The 15,311-nt window shown below is 38.4% G+C and overlaps 1 protein-coding gene across 7 annotated transcripts in view; it reads left to right on the top strand.

Annotated features, from left to right (window-relative positions):
- The window catches only part of CSRNP3 (cysteine and serine rich nuclear protein 3), a 66,416-nt gene that overhangs the window by 21,334 nt on the left and 29,771 nt on the right, over nucleotides 1-15,311 (top strand). The window contains exon 1 of one of the 7 annotated variants that reach the window (XM_039700251.1): nucleotides 4,735-4,995. The exons of 4 other annotated variants lie outside the window; for them this stretch is intronic. The gene's annotated coding sequence lies outside the window, so the exon portion shown is untranslated. Of the gene's footprint in view, nucleotides 1-4,734; nucleotides 4,996-6,174; nucleotides 6,339-8,706; nucleotides 8,774-15,311 lie in introns of those variants that run through there. 2 more of the 7 variants (XM_039700258.1, XM_039700265.1) reach the window with 2 other exon arrangements.

The following is a 15,311-nucleotide window of genomic DNA, read 5'->3' as shown; positions in this document are numbered from 1 at the left end:
ATGATGGCTGTACCAAGTGTTATATTATTAAGTATTTGCCTTGATTATTCACATCATCTAAAGAAACAACAGTCAAGAAATTATTTTGCTACTCGGCTGTACACCTCTCAGTACACTTGTTTGCCTGCCAAAGTTAGTATTTCTTTGATTTTTATAGATGAGTATCAATTTTGAGAAAGATTGTGAAAGGAAAAAGAAACTGTGTGTTTACTGCAGAGGAATATTTTTATTTGTGTACAGTAACTCTTCTAAAGCATAATATTTTTCAGCATTGCTTTCTGAAAGGAAGTGTGTTCTCCTCTGGGATATCAGCCTGGAAGAGGTTAATTTTATCTTCGAAAATGTAGCTTATGTAAGATGTAGCAAGAATGTATCGTTAAAAACAAGGTTTTCAAGACTTGTGCTAAAAATCATTGGGGAAGGATATGCTCTGCTATATGCCACTGTATGTGTAAAGAGAATTCATTCTTACTCTCTTCCAGTTTTTTACCCCATGGTTTAAAAAGCTGCCTCTGGTCAAGCAGATACTAAGAGCAGAAAAAATACACACTATAGATGGTGGCCTTCAAATTGGCATGGCAGAGTAAGGCTGCCAGAAGTAGGAGTGAAGGACAGCAATGGCAGCCTTACACTGACATGCCAAGAGTCACTGTATGAAGTTCAGTGATGGGATTGCTAGAGTGCCAGAAACCAGAACAGCAGCTCACAGGCCTGCCCCTCACTTGGAGAAAGCCCCCTGCTTTCTCCATCCATCTGTTGATCTGAGGATATCGCCTTTCAAATAGATTTTGTCTATTTCCATTCATTTCACTAACTAGGCTCTTATTTCAAAACATGGTTGTATTTCTTTGTTGGGAATGCCATTTATGAATGAGTAATATTTTCATATTTGTGCATTCAGGAACCCAAAGAATGTTATTCCTCCTGTCATGGCAGGCTGTGGAAATCTATCAAGCCCTAGTATTTGGAACTGAATAGTTAACGTGACACTCCTTGAATATTGTTTAGCTGTGACTGATCTAGAGAAAGCTAGACATTTGGGGCCAGGGTGAGGAAATTTATTTGATTAAATTATATTTGGTCTAGAAAAAAATATGTAGAATTTATACTTAAGATTTTCCTACCCAAGTGTTACTGGCTGTAACTTTAATTAATATTTTCTCTTAGGTGAACATTTTTAACTCTGTAGAACTTCTGTAATGGCACGATTCCACAGGAAGTTTGCACCTATGCCTCATCCCTAATTCAATTTAGAGGAGTTTGCATGGGCAGGGTTTATAGATCTTACTGAAGTAGTGACCACAAATCATCTATTTCCAAGCCTGAAAGCCAGTGCTGAAGCATTTAGAGCTGCTGCTGCTGTAGCTCATAAATTGAAATTGCAAGCCATGGCATATGAACCATGTTGTTTGTAAGAGCTAGAGTAGAGCATGCATGGTCCACTGAATACATTTTCTAAATCCTGGACTTCAAATCTTTTTGCCACTAGAAGACTGTAAAAGTTTCAGCAAAACCATCTGTTTACATAACTGGTATGGAAATTATTACATTTCTGGTGTACTTGAAGAAACCAGACCAATTGCATTTTATTGCAAGGTACAGGATTCCAGCCTTTAGAATAACAAGGCATTGAGTGGTGCAAGTTGTCTCTTTTTTGTTTCATGAAATTGAACAGTGCTCTTCCCATAAGTTTGATGCGTATGTGATTCATCCAACTATGATACAGGATACTAAACAGGAGATTAAGTTTGATACCAAATGAAATGATGTAGTTGTATTAGGTAGAAATTATTTGTAGTTCAAATCATGGGCTTAGTCTGGTCTGTGATATATGGCTGGTTTTGGGTTATTGTGGGTCTTTGGGTTTTTATTTGTTTCTGAATTCTGTCCAAGATATGTATTTCAATGCATATAACCTTTATAAAAGTACTCAAGTCTAAATGCATATAGAGTAGAATAAACCAGGATTTATAAAATTATTACTTATTAATGATGGCAATTACTCAGAGTCCAAATTTCCTTAACCAGTTCACTTTTGCTGTAACTTCTGTGAAATAGGAAAGCGTAAGAATTTTCCTGTTAATTTTCTTACAAAGCAGACATGGGAATCTGACAATTTACCCTTATTTACAGATGGTCAGAAGGTTCTTGCTTCTGTTTCCATTTGGACTCAAGAAGAACCTTTTATTCGAGAAAGGAGAGCCCTTGCTTACCTCTACTCCCATGGGAGACCCTGGGTGGAAGAGACTGCTAAGCATTTGTATTCTCCCACTGTTGTTTCAAGGAGAGGTGAATTTGGATTCTACTGAAGAAATCCTGATTGTTACAGGAGGGGTGTCAAGAAGTATGTGTCAAGTCTCGTTTGAACCTCTTCCTTCTGTGGAGTGACAAGGGAGGCCTAGGTTTTGGCTACTGTGAATCTCTTGGGTGATCTATAATCCCATTTGTGGTGGGAGAAATGCCCTTCCTCAATAGTATATTTGGGCAGAAATTCAGCAATGTGGCTCTGACAAAGACTTCCTTCTATTTAGTAACTCTCTCAGAAGAGAGGACAGGATTGGAAGGAATATAATTTAGCTACCTAAAAATGTCAAGTTATATTTAGGAAATTCAAAATTCCACTATGGAGGATTGAAGCTTCCCTCCCTCCCCCCACCAACCTTGAAGAAGTGATTAACCGAGGGTGCCTCTCAGCATGGAGACTGCTTGCTGCTATTGTCTCCTGCAGAAACAACTCTTTGCTGCTAACTGGTTTAACTGTATCATGTCCTTGAACATGTTTTTCTCTAACCACCTTTCAGGATTTGAGGACTGCTCCATAGTGTATATAACAACACACAAGAATGTGACAATAGTACTCTTTTCCTGACCAGTTTTTGTTCTTTCCATCTGTCAAACGTTTGGGTTTTCTTTTTTTCTCCCAGTGCTACTGCAGCAAAAATGCCTGCCTTTTGTTTATGTCTTCCTACATGAGCATTGTGACATCATCAGTGGTATCGCCAGGGGAAAAAAATATGCATAGCTGTAGCTAAACCAGCTGCTCGTTAGCAATCTTTCTAGTCTGCTTTCATTTCTTCTCATTAATGTACACACAGGAGTGTTTCCTGCCTAAGAGACATGGAAGGTTCTCAGCCACAAAACATCTGCTCAGCCCTTGTCTTTGGGTAGATGAAAATGATAGCACTTCAGAATACACTCATTCTGGATAATGGCATTTTTAAAAAACTGAAATGAATGTGAGAGCGTAGAAGATACTCATTACTGGATTTAGTTGTAGGTAATTCTGAATCCTTTGCTAACCATCTTGTATAATTCAGTGTAATCACAGAGACTGCATATCAACTGTTACAAAACCATAATAATACAATCCAAGCAAGATGCCAAGAACAATAAAGAAATGAGTTTTGTCATTGATTTGCATGACGACACGGTAAGGCGAGTGAATCTGTTAGTCATGCTTGTCCCTTCTTCCATGCAAATCAGCAGCAAAACTTCCAGGGACTTTGATAGGACCAGAATAATGCCAGCCATGAGCTACGAGCTGTCATTTATTCTAATGAGAGAGGTCTTAAATAGAATAAGGAGGTATTTCATTTGTGGAATGTTAATGAGAAAACAGTTTCTTTTGCTATCTCATGTTATCAAAATGCTCTGAATTATTCTAGAGATAATTGACTGTTTTGTAGAATAGCTACATCTTTGCAATGTTAATATTATGGATAATTGCGTGTTCGGTACGAGTTTTCAGGGCAAGGAAGAGATGTTCATTTATCATCACCAGCTAGCTTTAGCTAGCTGTTTGTAGAAAGCTAGCTTTAAATTAGCATATTCAGGGAATTCACTCTGCAATAGGAATCAAGCTATCTCCAAATATTCCAGCATGGAACCCTGATACTAATAATGGATCACTAAAAAAAAAAAAAAAATTATATGTATTTTTCTTTTTTTTATCTTTTTTTTTATTTTGTAATTTGAGTCTCGATATTCACTTACTCTAATATGAAATACTCAGGTAAATATTAAGTTTCAAAGCATTATAAAATGTTACTTAAATTCATAATTTTTGTTTAAAATATACAAGAAAACCCAAGCCAACCAACCAAATGCACGCATGCACACACAGGAAAACAAACCCCAGAGCATCACCAACTATTACCAAGAAGAGATTAGACTTCACTGTATTACATAATTTGTCATTTGTATTTGAAAGTAATTCCTGCCCAAATAGCCAATTCTTATTCACCTGAGTAGCCTCAGTGAAGCCAACAAAACTCATTTTAAGACCAAAGATTACACGATAATGCCCTTGACTGATGAAACAAATTTAAATTAAGGGGATGTTTTTTAGGTATAATTTTTCATTTGGAAGCTTGTCCTCCACATAAAGGATAAACACTGGCAGATTAAGTGTTGGCAAAATATTACCTCTTCAGAATATTAATTTCAGTGTGTACTGTGTGCAGAGCGATGCAGACAATGCATGGCTTGTGCCACTCCCCGCAAGAAAAAATTACTTGTAACAAATCTCTTGAATTCTTCTTGGACCAGTGCTACAGTGGGAATGATAATAATTTAAAAAGTTCAGGGGGATTTCCATAACAACTGCTGTCTTAATGAACTAAAGAAGCCTTAGAATTTGTTATTCCTTCCTCATAGTAGACCTCAGCTGATAAAAATATCCGTAGCCGGTGAAATCAGTGGCATGCCTGGCTTTCTCAGACAAAACTCCCATGTGATCTCACAGGCAGCCTCAGTGAGCCCGAAGCTGCTCAGCAAGCAGTAGGTAATGAGTCTTTGTGCAGAGTGAAGCTCTTGTGGCTGAACAATAAAGCATATGGTACCAGCAATAAAACACAGTGCTGGGAAATTTAAGAAGATTCTGCTGGAAGTGGGAAGACAGTGAATATGTCAAACGTTATAAAATGACGATCAATCTGGTTTGGGTCCTAATTAATAAAAAGAGTGCATGGATTGGAAAAACAACAATTTGAACAGGTCAGTTGTTTTATAGATTCTTCACACACTTCAGTGTTTTAAATATAAATGGGGTTTTTGCTATTTCTTTATTGTTAATAAAGCCAGGTTTTCTTTCATTTTGTAAGGTGGGATTGAAAGGATGCACATCAGTCTGATACCAAGCTAAATAAATTGTGTAAGTTCTGTGATCAAATTCATTGTAAAAATGTTTTTACCATTATTCCTATGCAATTCAAACTTCAATTGTGCATGAAAAATGGGATAGCAAGTAAAATTAAATTTATGCTAGATGGATCATTTACCAATATCATAAAATATTTAGTAACAACAATCTATTACTCTGCTATGTATTTGAGACTAATTCTTTCCCAGTAGGAGATCTGTAGTGTTTGTGTTTGGTTAAACATAATGTAACATTAGAGCATATCTAACAGTGCACTTACATGGGGTTTTTTCCTCCACATTCTTCTTGGAAATTTTTGGAAGTGGTGTTTTGTGTTATTTTTAATGCAATTGTATACACATGGGAGTGATACATTATAACCCTCTGCATGCATTTCACTCTAATATTAATGAAAAATATGTTATTATTTTTCGAGCAAGTAATTATTTCTCATAGTAGTTCTTAATTAATTGTACATAATTATTTTATTTTTTGAAAACTGCTCACAAAGATTTCTGTGGCCTGTGTTTTTCTTAAATAGGATAGATGTGCAAATTCTTGGTGATTTCGTGTAATGTAGAAATTAAACATGCAAAAGTTTTATTCCTTGAATCTCTTTACAGTATTGGGTTTGGGTTTTTTTTTCTTTCTTTTCTGAGTGCTGAAGATCGTAAATTAGATATGCTGATTTCTGGGGAGTATTGCAACAGAAAGGAGATGGAGCGCTTGAAAAGCGATTGTGGAAATAAAGGAACAAAACTCGAAATGTAGAGAACATTATCTCTTTTCATGCGCACTTATGATTTCAGGCAGCGATGTGCTTTGTGAACAGCACGTTTATTCTGCGGCTGCGGCCGTGCGGGAGGCGCGGGGCCGGAGCGCTGCGCTCCGTCCGCACAGGTTCGCTTTGTGCGGGCACGGCGCTGCCTGCGCTCTGTAATTACAGAAGGGGAGAGGGGGCAGGCAGCCGGCTCCGGCTGCAGAGCCGGGGCGGGGGGAGCGGCTCTCCCAGGGAACCGCGGCGGCGCGGCCGCGGCTGCCCCCGCTGCGGGCGGGGCCGGGGCCGCGCGGCCCGCGCGCTGTCGCCGTCGGAAATGGGCTTCGGCTTTAAGGGCATCCTTTTCCAGTTGCAAATATTGCTGATACCTAAGCGAAGGTGCTTTGCAGTCCCTGCTTTAAAACGGTTCTCCTGTAAAAGGTAATTTTATATTACAATCCTGATACAGCTTGGCATCTCAGAACGCAGGCCTGTTCACGTTTTAGACAATAGATAGAAAGGATATGTAGAAATTCACTATCACTGTACTTATGTGCAGCTATGTGCAGCTATTAATTTATTTTACAGAGAACCCTGGAAATATCGCAGTAACACCTGCAGTATGTACCATAAGATTGAATGACATAACACTGAACATGTCACTCTGTGCTAATTTAAATGGAGAAAATACAGCAATATACGGTCATACAATTATCATATAATTACTATATTCGTCTAAAATGAGTACAGTTGATTTTAAATTTAAATTTATGACATGGCTCGGTACTTACATTAAGTGCATACAGAGATAAAATTAACAGTATGCAGTAAAATAACAATAGGAGTGTCTCTACAGAAGAGCATTCCCACTGTTACGATGGAATCACAACTTTGAAATACACCTGTCTTGTCTATTTATATAGGAAGGAAACAAAAAACCCAAACATTATACCTGTGGATCAGACTTTTCAGCTTCTAAAACACTCCCAGGGTCAAGTTTTTTAACAAAGCTTAAAGGAGAAATTCCTGAAGATAAAAGGTGTTCTGTGTTGCTACCATGTTATGGTGATTTTAAGACACACATTTCTTTAACCCATCTAAATGCTTTTGAAAGTGTGGTTATTTAAACATTTTATGCTACAGTTTGAATGGTGGCTCTTGAGTCTCTTTAAGAATCATAAATAGAACCAAATCTTTATGTATGTATTTTTGGAGACAGAGATGTGATTTTGATCTCTCATGTTACTGGAGTTCTGTGTTAATTGTACTGTCTTAATTTGCTTCTGGATCTGGGGAGCCCAAAGCTGGTGTGCAATGTTTTTTTGGCTTGAGGATGCAGTGTTTACTGTATATCTTAGTTTTTTGGTCTCCATTGTTTATCAGAAAGAGGAATTTTTTGTGAAACATCTTGCTTTAGACAGATGCAGTAATTGACTAAATGAAGTTTGAGTTCAATACAAATTGAAGACATGTAAGTCATGGTTTAGAGTAGAGAGTGGCAAATGTTTGGAAACTTAATTCCGAAGCTTAAATGTTTACCCTGAGATAGCAACAGATGATTGTCTCATTCATCTAAAACTTTTGCTTGCCCTTAAAATGTACTTCTAGTAACTGAAGCTTGAAGTTTAGAGTTGTTTTCCTTTTTGAACAAGCAGGTGGAAAGTCAGGCTGAAGCAAGGCAGCTATAATATATTACAGCATTGGTAAAGATGTGTTAAAGATAAATTTGCATGCAGTCTGTCAGTATCTGTTTTTGCTCTTGCTCTGAGCCAGACGTGATGCTGAGAAAAAATGGATTATAGATCTGCCCTCTCCTCAATAAAATATCCCCAAACACCATCACATCTTTCAAATGCTGGTACCAGTTCAAGGCCTACCAGTGAGTTGTGATCACTGTTGCTTCATTGCTCTTTTGTAGGCTTTTTTGACCCTGGAAGAGGGATTGAGTGTAGATAAAAGACAGATACCACTCATCTACAAATGTACAGAAGATGAAAATATTTACTAGGTTAAAAGAGCTCTGAGATAAATAGCATGTGTTTAATTTCTCTATCTCTCCACAGATATGGATACAGTATTCTAATAAAACTAGTGCTAAATAGGAGATGTGAGTAATTGATACCAAAAAAATAAAAACCAAACTGGAAAATTGTGGCCTTTTTCTTCCCTTACATTTGCATATAATTCAATATAATCCTACAGCTCTCCTATCTCTACACCCACCCTACAAAAAGAGGTTTGTATTTTTAGCACCTCTGCTTCAGTTTTCCATTACTTCATAGAATTTTTTTCACAATGAAATGGGGAAAATGGGTAAAGGAGTAAAAGCTTGTATTGCCATGACAGTTTGATGGAAAATTCACTTCATATATGTAACTGGACAACTTAAATACTGTGACGTTAAGGATAAAAGGAAAAGGAGCTGCTCGACTTTTTTAAGGTTTTTATATGCTTAAATGCAAAAATATAAACAAGGATACTTCTTAAAAACTAGCAATCCAAATGCATTGGACAATTTGCATTCATGCTTTCAGATTAAAAGATACATGGCTTCTGTTTAGTACTTCAAAAATAATTTCACAGAATATATATAACTTCAAGTCCAGATTGCTTTTGGGGCTGGTTTGTATCCTGCTCTTTCACAAGCAGTAGGGATTTGCATATTTATTCCATTGTCTAATGTGAAGTAGGAAATGTGGGCTGCAGGGTATGGAGCCTGACCCTCCTCAGTCGTTCGGAGGGATACGGGCAGGAGCTGCAGCATCATTTGGCGATGGGAGCTTCACGGGCTCGCGTGGCTGTTGGACTTTGATGGGGAAATGCAGGCAGTGGTACCATGATGTGGTGGAAGGCTGCAGAGTAAATAAGCCTCTCTGGTATTTGTAGCTCTCATTAGCATGCTGCCCCTTCGTTAGGTTCATTTATTCAGTTCTGGCAGATCATTTCTGGGCATGCCTGCGAGGGAGCGATGTTTGGGGGCTGCCGGGGATGGAGGCTGCGGGCTGAGCCGGGCGCTGTCCCGCTGCTCTGCCCCGCGGCTCCGGAGGGCAGAGCGGGATCCCAGCTCGGGGAGCGCGGCTTCCCTTCCGAGCACACCTCCCCGGCTGCCTGAGAGCGGGGCCGGGGCTGTGCGGTGCCTGCGGCGTGTCCCACCTGAGCAGCGCCTGGCTGCTCCTTTGGGTGATGAAATAGGCTGACATGCTGCCGGCTTCGGCAGGAGGTCGGGCTTTTTGAACAGGGATATGAATTTGATGATGAACTGCTTAGTGATTTAAAATCTGTTCTTTCTCACTATTGAACAGGGTGTTTTAAATGTATCGTGAATGTGTTAACAAGGATTGCAGATGTTTTTAGCTGCACTTCCTAGGCGATAGCCATCTCTAGTAAATGCCATTTGTGTGGGGGTGATAGGGTAAACAAAAAATGTTGAAAGTCACAAAATGTATTTGTTAATTGTTTTTAGTGTGGACATCAAATGGTAGCACTGCTCACTTCCAATATGAGCTGTGACAGCTAAGCAGGCTATTCTCAAGCAAACATTTTTGACTTTTAAATATTTTATTTTAGGGGTGGGGAGGGAGATACCACGACTCAGGGGGCAATTGACTCCCAGAGTTGCTATTGTTTTGTTGTCTTGCACCAGAGTCTTTATGGAAGAATTCACTTTCAGAGTAGCGAGAGGTTAACTTTGTAGCTTTCAATTAAGTTGCTCAATTGTTTACTATTTTGCCCTTCTCACCCACTCTTACTTCGAAACAAACATCTTTCTATAATAAAATGGAAAAGTGGAAATTGCACGGTTTTAACCTTTTTGGCTCCTTTGGAAAAGACGATCAGAGATTTAATAAAGCAAAATATATCCAATAATAAAAAGAACCCACATCAGGTTGGAATTGTAAGCCACATAACTTCACAGCAGTGCTTTCAGGAGAGTGTAGGGCAGATAATTAATTTTGTCCCAGCAGACCCCCCTGGCTGAAGTGGTGCTGAATGGTCATAAGGTGCTTACAAGTCAGGCAGTGAGATGGCAGTGGGCTCGCTGCTCAGCTCCTATTCATCACTGTCTCTGTGACAAGAGTGCCTTGGGAATTGCATGGGTACATACTTATTATTAGACCTGCAGCTCTTCTGTCAGCTTTCTAGGGAAGTTTTCAGCTTTGAATTATAAAGTGAAAAGAACTGAAAAGAATTCTTAGACATGTTTATTAGTATACAAGTCACTACAGGCATAAGCTCCCAATTTTCTTTAGCATGAAAAAAAGGTGCAGAGAGTCAACATTCAATTTTAACATGACTGGGAATGTAATTTCAAGTCAGTCTTACTGTGGTCTGTCTTGTTGTGTTAGCACCACAGGCCCTTCCTTTGGGTGCGTTTGTGTTGATTATACACAGGTACACATGTACAGGTGAGTAAGGACCTGTGGGGAATTTTTGCTGGCCACAAATATGAAATTACTATTGGAAATTTTGCCTGTAATAATTTTTGAGGTTTTCAGTTCTTGAAAATACAGAGAAGACTACTGACTTACAGAGAAACGTTTTGTTTTATTGATTGCACATATTTTGTCTGTCTTCATAAAAAAAAAAAAAATATCATTCTATGGTACCATGGTCACTGAATCTGGGACTTCGAAATCTTAGTGTGGCTCATCTTTTTGACTCATTTCTTAAGAAAATTAGGTTTATGCAGTGATGCCTTCTCTGTGCCTGTCATATTGTTCAATATGTCTATCATATTTCCCTAATTAGTTTTTTTAACCTGTTAGCTCATATCAGCTGAGCTTGAAGCAGAAGCAGTTAATCTTCAAGTATTGTGCAAATGGGTGGTGAGATGGAAAGGAGAGATTGCTGGTTCACACCAGTAAAAAACAATTTGCACTGTGGCTAAGACCCTGATTATCAAAGTAACCACACAGAGGAAAGCTTAAACACCATGACCCTGGGGAAGAGCATCATTGAAGCAGCCCTCATACTGTGCCTTGGGTAATCCATCCAGAAGAGACAAATCCATAAATAATAAAGGTCTGTTTGAGCCTCAGATTTTTCTTTTCTTTTCTTTTCTTTTTGTAAATTTTGAAATTAAATTTGACTAATTTTTAGCTGATAGCACAGTATCTTATTTTTGCCTTCTGTCCTTCTTAGAAGATAGGGTGAATTGCCAATTCTTTACATACATGTCAGTGGCAGAAGAAAACTTTATCGTTGTGTTGTATGAATTCACTGTTTCCTGCATTCAGTAATTTATTGTGTATGTTGTCTTTTTTTTTTTGTGAATTCCCCTCATCAGTGTTTAATTGTGAAATAATATTATTTCTAAAAATCTCCCGGTTTTTAAAAAATAAATTTATTGTTTTTCAGAGTTGAATAGATGTACCTGGAATGGTTATAGCAAAGTCAAAAAACAAATCCTACAAACCAGTAGCAATTTTACATCTTCTATTTTTGTGTAATTTTTTTGTGGACTTGAATACCTACTTAGGACTGTCTTGAGTGTGCATGAAAAATGCAGATTGTAGCATTATATTTTGGTTGTGCATTGTCCTTGATCTAGATAGAAAGCTTGAATTATTATAGCCATAAAGCTATTTTTGAAGATAGCAATTTCAAAACATCACAGCCTTCCAGTAGATATTAATAATTTATATTTTCCAGTACGAATAGTTTTATTGACTTTATTCTCTAGGGAAAAAGATGCACTTAAACATATTTTTACTAATTTTGGCTTTACTTGAGGCCAAGCCTTGAATGAAGTCATGATTTTACTGTCATGCCATGGAGCTACATTCATTTCATTGGTGGCAGTTGAGTGTTGGTTCCTGCTGACCAAATTTTTTTTGTTGTTTTTAGGGGCCTGTTTTATTCTTCTTCAGATATTTCTGCTGATGAGAATAATATGTTTTCTGGTATTTTCCTAGCTCTTTAGTTTCTGCCGTTTTCTTTCAGCTTTATAGTAAAAAATAGCAACAGAGTTCTGGGCTACCAGAGAAGCAGGCTGTAACTTTACATGACTACTAATAGCTGTGCCAAATATTTACTTGGTGTCTTAAAAATGTGCACAGCACTGATTTTATTAGAGAATTGGGTTAATTATGTTCTTTCTAGTGTCAACATTTATTAAAAAGATAACAAGCTGTTATTGGAGATTTTTATGCTTTTGGTGTTTAAAAAAAAAGAGAGAGAGAAGGAAAAAAGGGGAAAAAATTTAAAAAGCCCATCAGTCAAGAATCTGGTGATTGGTTCCTTATAAGTCTTTGGATGCAAAGAACCAAGATCATACAATAAATTTTAAATGTCTTGCTGCTGAAGTCAGAAAAATATAATCTGTCTGTTAAAGTATCGGAGCTCCACATCGTTTTCCATGTGTTCCCTCACTGAACTTGGAAACCCCTGGAGCAGCCAGATCTGTCAGTGCTTGCATAGGAATAATAGAAGGTATTTCTGTAGCTGTGCCTTTTTTTGAGTGGATGTGACGAGGCAAAGGCATGAGGTTGGTCAAAATCATCTGCCAAGCTGGAATTTGAGCACTGAACTGAGGAGTTGAAACAGTGTCCATTAGGGAACGTGCTGAGCATGTCTATTGTGTAACGCTGCAGCAGAACTGAAACGCAAATGGCTGCTGGCTGAGCACAGGCAGGTCTTCAGCATCACAGGATTTGGTGCATAATAAGCTAAGACCCTTTTTCATGCCACCTCTGTGGTGAATTCTTATTACCAATATTTGTTAAAGCATAGTAAACATGTACGTTAAATGTATATGCATAATTAAATTTTACTTTATTTTTACATTAAAACACCAATGTTAGGAGAGCAACAAAATTTGCAGTTAAGTAAAGAATAATTACTAGATAGCATAATTTTTCCATTGTATGACCCTCTACTGTGTATTTATTTTGATATCCAGAGCAATGTGTATTTACACTTCCGAGATGCCTGTTGAACCTAAAGATGTATTTCACAGGGGTGCTGCAAGTGGTCTGTGAGGGCAGTGTTCTGCTCCACAGATTAGTTCTGCTCAAAAGCTGTGTATATTAGTACATCTGATCTGCATTTGCTGATGGTGCTGCTTGTTCAAAGTGAGCTGAGCTAATGCAAAACCTTAGCTGTATGTTCAGATACATAGCACAGATGAGCACCACTGAGTGGAAATTTCTGTATACCTTCTCCTTTATAACTGGCCTCCAGTGATCATGACAGAGTATGGCTTTGCTATTTCATTGATACTTCTTTTAAATAATGAAGGAAATTTGAAACACACTATTTTTGTCTGAGTCCTACTTCTGTAGGAAAGGAATCTTTTCATAACCTTTTGCTTCAGTCTCTTCTCATGATTTTTTATTTCTTCAGTTTTGCCTCTTTCATTGTTGTGTTACTCAGTCTGTATTACCATTTTCAAAACCCGACTAATTTAGGCAGTTTTTCATGTTTTTAGGCACATCTTTGACATTTCTTAAAATGTCTTTACTAATAATTTCAAATCTTTTCAGTAATGTTCTTTGGAGTGAGAATGCTTTCCAACCACTGCAGTTACAAAATTTTAACTATCATTGGTTTTTAATGCAGTTTGTCTCTTTCTCCTTTTAAAATATTTTTTGCCAAGTTTAGACATGTGGAACATACATATGTAACTTGTAATGAAGATGAGAGAAAACAGGTAAAAAGCGAGAGAGAGTAAGCTTTTCATGTGCCCTCTCTAGAAGAACCCATTTAGAGGTCAGAATAGCCAGCATAATTGATTCCTGCCAGAGGCAGTATGAATTTATATCTTTACCCTTGACTTGACTTTTAGCCTATATTTGTTTAGCCATTTAAATTGTTGTAGCCATTTCTTCCGACCATGCCCTTGGCAGTCACATTATTGACACTTTCACTACACTTCCTCTGCATTTGAAGTCATAATGCCTGGAAATATTTTTGAAAGAAAACATGTAGGCTACAGCTATGTACTCTGTAACTCTAATCCCAAGAGTTAAAGCTTTCTCAATTAAAGCAAGCATTATGTAATAAAAGGTGTATTTCCTCACAGGGAAGTTTTGACTAGATATTGAAATAGTAATATTGATGTTGCATTAGCTGGGATATGCAAACATAATGCTTTAAAGATGTAATTAAAGGTATTTAGAGAGAAGAGTTGATTTTAAGGTGTCCAGAAGATAAATTAAAGGAATTCACTTGCCTTTTATTGAAGGGGGGAGAAGGGGGAATTTATGTTCAGAAATAGAGTTTTGAGAATTAATAAGCCAAACTGTCATTCCCCCAGAGATCCTGTTATTTAATATATCTGCTTTGTGTATCAAACATTGCCTTTTGAAGTGTTTTAGAATTTATCGGAATCCCATTGTATTTGATGACAAGGCACAATTGCAGAGCCAGCAAAGCTGCTCTTTACTGAGACAGAGGTGCAAAGTGTGGGGAGGAGTGCATGTTTCCTAGCAGTGAGGAGATGGCTGTAAAATTCCCTGTCCTTCCAGTGGCTCTTTGAGCAGGAATGGTTTTTCTCTTGTACTGAGCTTTGGCTGTGGCTGTTGAGGACTGCAGGTCTTCTGCTTCTCATAAGGTTTCAGGATTAGTCTCTAAGTCACGCCTGCTTAATGAAGTAAGAAGCAAGGCAGTTGGAGGTTAGATACTTGAGAGAGAAATGTTTTATTCCCCCATGTCCCTGTGGTTACCCTTCAGCATGGAACCATAGCTCCTGCTGTTGGAGCTCCCTGTGCTCCACAGTCACAGTCCAGTATCTCCTGAAGGGAGGGACTCTGACCTTCCCTTTCAAGAGCAGAACACAGGTCACTCTTCCTCTCAAAACATCTTTCTTGTAAAGATCTGCTGCTGAGTGGGTCTCTTGTTAATTTACACAGCAGCACAGCTAAGAAACCCACCCAGGTGCTGGAGAGCAGAACCTGTTGTTCAGTACCTGCTGCCCGTAAGCTGTAGCTTAGTGGAGATCATCCTAGTACTTTGTTTAGGTGGAGACCATTTTGCTGTATAGAAATTGCTGCCAAGATTCATACTCCAAAGAGGGTGGGCACAGGTAGCAGCCAAGTGCTGTACCATATTTCCCAGCCTGTGGGTACATAAACAATTGCTCATGGGTTTGGGCCTGGCCCAGCCCTTCTGTCCCTTTTCCTTCTCAACATGCTTTACACTCATAATAGATTTTCCTTTCATTCTTGGACACCCTACTTGGAAGAACACAAAGTTTCAGGCTCCCAGGGAGACCTCAACAGGAACTTATTCAGGTATCTCAAATCTCTGTAACTTTGGGTATTTGCAGAAGTGCCTTTATGCTAGGGGAACTTGAAAGTGAGACCCTGGAAAAGACTCACATGCCTTTGAAGAAGATAATTTGGTGACAGATGGACAGAGCCTTCTAGGAAAGGGATTTTGGTCTGAGGGACGGCCAGTGACAAGGATGTTGAA

The sequence above is a fragment of the Passer montanus genome, unplaced genomic scaffold (genome assembly GCF_014805655.1).
Source record: "Passer montanus isolate IOZ18808 unplaced genomic scaffold, ASM1480565v1 scaffold1, whole genome shotgun sequence".
Taxonomy (NCBI): Eukaryota; Metazoa; Chordata; class Aves; order Passeriformes; family Passeridae; genus Passer; species Passer montanus.
The sequence above is the reverse complement of the archived record's forward strand: the minus strand, read 5'-3'. Positions and strand labels throughout refer to the sequence as shown.